At 42.4% G+C, this 5818-nt stretch overlaps 1 long non-coding RNA gene across 1 annotated transcript in view; it reads left to right on the top strand.

Annotated features, from left to right (window-relative positions):
- The first annotated feature begins 3149 nt into the window (after window positions 1-3149).
- LOC102482142 (uncharacterized) overlaps window positions 3150-5818 on the top strand; it is a 7286-nt gene continuing 4617 nt past the window's right edge. The window contains exon 1 of the long non-coding RNA XR_335701.2: window positions 3150-3563. This is a non-coding gene — a long non-coding RNA (uncharacterized LOC102482142). The remainder of the gene's footprint in view (window positions 3564-5818) is intronic.

The following is a 5818-nucleotide window of genomic DNA, read 5'->3' as shown; positions in this document are numbered from 1 at the left end:
AAGACATAGGGTAGAAATGGAAACAAGCAACCTGAGCCTAGGTAGCCCAAGCAACTTTTGCTGCTGCTTGAGCCACCCAGACAAACTGGGGCTCTTTATTTATAGTACAAGGAGACATTACATGTGTATGTTTCATAACACTTCATAGATTCCTTGCCAGGTTACAGACAATAAGAAGCAGTTAACAAATCTATAAGGGCTTAGTCATACTGGGCCAGGTGTATCCCTTGGTGTTAATCCCATCAAGACAAAGTCCCATTATCTTCCTTTCTAATGCAGAGAAGTCTAGATGTAGATGTGTATGGGAGGCTGCGAACCAGTGAGTCTGCTGAGGCCATTTTCATGAGTCTCTTACTATTGCCATCTTAGGCTCAGAGAGCAAACAATTACACAATGACAAAGGCCATGACTGGCTCCCCTTCAAAACATCACCTTCAAAACTATACTCTGATTGGCCACTAGAATCCCTCATATTTGCATATCTAGTACCTCATGATTGGTCCACAAAAGCAACCAATCATAACCCATCTTTTAATAACCAATCACTGCCGACCAACATGTATATAACCACGATCCCTGGCCCACAATAAACGGATGACCCTGAAGAGTTGTAACACTGTGTCATCCCTGTGCTGCAACATTGCGCCATTCATCCTGTCTCTCACTCCTTCCCTCAGGAAATCTGTTCAGTTGTCCTGTGGGTCAGAACACGTGGCGCCCAAACAGGGACCTGAGTATGAAGGATCCAGTGAAGAGCACCTGAGAAGGGGACGTCAGAGAATCGTCCCAAGAAAGGCCGCAGAGGAAAATGGAAGAGGACAGCAGAGAATCGTCCAGAAGGGGATGACAGAGAATCATCCAGAAGGGGACGGCAGAGAATCATCCTGGTAAGTAACAAAGGTTGCTTACTCATAAGTAATAAGGGTAATAATGGGACAAGAGCTTTGTCAGCATGAACTATTCATTCACAACTTAAAAGAATCCCTTGCCACTATGGTCAATCTAACCAAGGATTCTAAAATTAAAAAAGAACAGGGAGAGGATCTTATTTCCCTAGATAGTGAGGAAGAAGTTAAAAACCCTGAAGGCGAGACAAAACCCAAAAAATCCAAAAAACTAAAAAAGAAAAATAACCTTAGGGCTCTATAAGAGCCAAAGAAAAATGAGTCATGAACTAGTTCAGAGAAGGAAATCCTAGAGGCCGAGGCTGACAAATATAATAACCTGAAATGGTCACCCTTCAAAAAATGGCCACCACCCTATAACACTACTGCCTCAGCAGACTCACTGGTGCACAGCCTCCCACAGGTGTGGGGAAGAAGGCTAAAGAACTTCTCTATAAGGAGTGCACTAACCCACCCAGAGAAAGCTAAAGAACCTTTGAGATGCAGAGCAGAGATTGGACCTTGCTAATTTGGATCAAGATGTTTCTTAAAGTCCATCAGATGTGTCTGTTGGAATGCCCCTAGCAATTTCCATCCTTGCTCTGTCTGCAGCAAGAGTCAAGGAAAGCACAAGTTAAGAGGTTCTTCCAAAGCTCAAAAGGACAGGTGGTGTTTGCTCAGAGCATGTCCCCACACCTCAGGTGCAGAGCAGAGATTGGACCTTGCTAATTTGGATCAAGATGTTTCTTAAAGTCCATCAGATGTGTCTGTTGGAATGCCCCTAGCAATTTCCATCCTTGCTCTGTCTGCAGCAAGAGTCAAGGAAAGCACAAGTTAAGAGGTTCTTCCAAAGCTCAAAAGGACAGGTGGTGTTTGCTCAGAGCATGTCCCCACACCTCAGGTTCTCTCTCTGAACATGTCCCACAGAAATACAGTGTTTTCACACACGCACACACACACACACACACACACACATGAAAGTAACCCAGAGTTGAAGAGGACCTAAGGAGGTAGTGTTGTCCAACATAGTTTAGATGAATAAAAAGTCAAAATCTGCCCAGCAAGTAAAAACGAGGCAAACTTAGGAATGGAAGTCAGTGAGAATATTGAGATATTAGGACAGAATCATTTTTTAGTAAATGTTATTTAATTTAGTATTACATATTGCTTTTCCCCATAATTTTTAAATATACTTAAAAGTAGGACCAGACACAAAGAAGGAATTCATAAATAAGTTGCTTACTTCCTACATTACAAAGGTACTGTTTTCACCAGAGCAAAAGGAGTGAGCCCTATTGAGAGTTCAAAACATTGCAGAGTGACTCCTCGATAGCCATTAAGAAATTAAAACTTAAGAACTTATTTTCACCTTGGTTATTTTATTTATTTTTTTTTAACTTTTTTTTTTTTTGAGAGGTTTTTGTTAGGGCACATGCACTCTCCAGAAAGATAGATTGACAGAAAGTGAGAAATCACCCCCCAGGGGAGATGGCAACTCCACAATGCCTTCTCCACCATTCTCCTCTAGGGATCTTGGGCACGCACGCACGCACACATGCCTGGAGTGAGTTTAAGCCACCAGGTCCGGGACTTGAACCGCAGTCGACTATGTGGGAGTCTGGCAATATAGCCATTACACTAACTGCTGCTCCCATCACTTTGGTTATTTTATACACACATAAGAATGAGGCAAATACCAGATATGGTGTGTGTGAAAGAGGAGGGTCTGAGGAAGGACATTTGGGGGAGGGGCAAGGAGACAAAGCATTAATGGCACAAAGAGGTGTGGTATTATCTGTTGAAGATATTTCGTAGTTTTATCAACAGTACTAGGGAGAAATATTTCACCTGTTGAAATATCCATTTTATAAGACAAATAATAATGTGATTGAATGTATGGAAGAAAATAAAATGAAAAAAAAATGTAAAAAAAAAGAATGAGGCAAAAAAGAAAAACAAAAATAAAAACAAAACAAAACAAAACAAAATCAGACTGAGATATTTTGGGAAAGACGTAGGTTTGCAGGATGACCAAAAGGTAATACATATGTGACTATTACTGCTGGAAGCTACTGAGGTTGGGCTCCTATCAGTGCTGACCTTGAGGAGAGACTAGGTGGCCCTGTAATCAGCATGGCCTAGGAGATCAGAAGGCAGGGGCTCCTAGCATCCCATGACATCACCAATATTCTGATTCTGTTATGGCAACTGCAAGTTATTACCTGGCACCCTGAGCCCAACGTCCTTCACTCCTGTTGGCAACTGAGCCAGAGGAGAGTCTCAGCTCTGAGCTTTAATTCTTAAACATGTTTTGGTAAAATGCTTTCCAGTCCTGTGGAGTATTGCTCAACTTACTCACAACCATAAGATATTGTTGACAGTTATTTTCATCCATCATTCCAAATGAAGCCAAAATGAAATACATTTTTCTTTTATTAACGCATTCATCTGGGTTTCTTTTCTCCAGTCCCTACTGTGTCTCTTTTGTCTCAATGAGCAGCATGACAGGATCCGTCAGCCTTTTGTTTGATCCCAGGCAAGAAATGAATGCCTTAGAGGTTTGTCAGCAATTGCATTCTCAACCAACAGTGAGTGAACAGCAGTACAGAGATCCCAAAGAGAAATTCTCTACATTGGAGGCTACTGCCTACTCCCTGGACAACTAGCTGCAGAAATTCAGTAAGTTATCTAGGTTAACCATACCAGTGTGATGAACGATTGTGTGTCCTCTCTCTGATAAACTTTAGATATGATTCTTCTCTTTCTCTCACTAAGATAAACTCTATTTCTGCTATCCTCTTACAAGAGAGGAAGTGGGAATTTTACCTACAGTTTGATGAGAATGGGGAAACCTTTGCAAGATTCTTGAGAGTTCTCAGGTGGACAAAGAGCTGAAATTCCAGTTATTGATTCCTGTTGCTGGCACAGAGTTGCCCGTTGTTTTACACAATAGAATAAACCTTTTGTGTTTGTTTTGTTTTTATGTTTTTGCCACAGAGCACATACACTTGCTAGAGAGAAAAAGAGACAGAGGAAAAGTGAGAAATCATCCTCCAAAGAGGATGACCACACTACAATCCCTTCACCTTCATTTCCCTCTCAGGATTTGTGCATGCCTACATATGTGCCTAGTGTGATTTTCAAGCTGCCAGGTGAAGAACTTCAACTGTGCTTGGCCAGTGTAAATCCAATGCCTTAATGTCCGCTCCTCCTGCTAGCCCCTAGACTAAACCATTATTAGGATGCCTCATCACTATTGGACTCAATGTGTCAACCAAATGAACTTCTATCTAACTCAAGGTTCTGTGGAGGTGCCATAAGAAAAGCACTGTTTAGGTTACACTGAGAAAAACAGGATGATACTTCAAAGTGCCTGTTTTAAAGGAGTGTAAAGATAAAGTTGCTAAAACGGAAACATCTGTAACTTTAAGTGACACCATGAAGAGAGACTACTGTGGTAAAAGGGAAATCTTGCTTTCTTCAATACAGAATCTTTTTCCCATGAGACAAAAACAGTCAACTGATGCTCTGTGAAAAAGTCAAGGATGTTTTGGGGCATAGCAGAACATCTGAATCCCCCCATCTCTCCCTGACTCTTAGGAGATGAAGGAAAGTCAGAAGTTCCTGATAGATTTTGAGGGTCTGCAATATAAGTCATATGTCACTGTGGGGACAGGGATAATTGGAGGTGGCAGTGGCCAATAGGCCCAGTGAAATCTAGGTCTGTTTGCAGGATAGGCCTTACATTCCCACAGTCAGTCTGGAAGTCCACTGACCTCCTCAGGAAGAGGAGACCTACAGCCTTTTAGTCCTAGAAGCCTTGCTAATTGTACAGAAAACTACTTCAAGTCACAGAAAGTTGTTTCACCTAAAGGGGACCAAAGCTTGGTGATGTGGAGAGTCAGACCACAAAGGATGCAGAGTCAGACCACAAAGGATGTAAGTTTTGACTGCCAAATATAAAATAATTGCATTTTCAAGTTATTTATGTCCCTTGAGCTGTTCATTGCTCATCCTTCCTTTCCCATCTATTTCACCTACCAGGTCTTTTGGGCATACACACAGGTACCTAGCATGATGTTGAAAACACCAGGTCAAGGGTTCAAACTACAAACTCAGTCCTTAGGGATCCAGCTTCCTTTACAAACGCAACAGGACCTGGATCTATGTTGGAGGTGTTATTACCATGATTACTCTCCTGGAAGTTCCAGGCCCTCTGCTTCCAGCTAACCTGTCCTCATAAGCAGTCATCTGACAATGAGAACATAAAAGCCACTGTCCTTGACAGTGCTGGGAGTTCCTCTGAGGAAATGATCACTTCAACCCAGTCTTCATCAATGTGCAAGAATCTTGTGTTCCATGAGGCAGGAAGGACACGTTGGGTTGACCTATAATGGAATATGAGATAGGATTGTGGAGTAAATGGTGGGAGAGCATGTGGAACTTAGTGAGCATAAAGCCCAAAGAAGTCTAAGAGCATGCCCAGCAGTTTAAAATCAGTGAGATGAGAAGCAGTGCAGAGATGCATCATTCCCCAGAGTGAGGGATACAGCATGACAACACTCTATTTTCTCTAACCATGCAGGGCCTTCCTTTCCTTTGTCTCAGTTGTGTCTGTCAGGGCAAATGTGCCTCCACTCATCTTCCTGCTGGGCTTGCACCCCTGGTGTTGTCCTCCACAGAAATACCCGTTCCATTGAAGGCCCTGGTAAGACTCAGGTCAGCTCTGAAACTGTACTTCAAGGACCAATGAAATAGATGGAAGGGTCATAGATGAAACTGAGGCAGTTTTGAGAAAATTTCCCAGAGATTCAAAATAAGATCACACCACTCAAGGACATGACCATAGGCTGTGAGAAGGAACTTACTAGGTAAGAGAGGATCCTCTGTTACACAAGATGGCCTCATTCCCACATGAGAACAAGGGATGTTAG

The sequence above is a fragment of the Tupaia chinensis genome, unplaced genomic scaffold (genome assembly GCF_000334495.1).
Source record: "Tupaia chinensis unplaced genomic scaffold, TupChi_1.0 Scaffold000500_1, whole genome shotgun sequence".
Lineage (NCBI taxonomy): Eukaryota > Metazoa > Chordata > Mammalia > Scandentia > Tupaiidae > Tupaia > Tupaia belangeri.
Note: the sequence above shows the minus strand (reverse complement) of the source record. Positions and strands in the feature narration are given on the sequence as shown.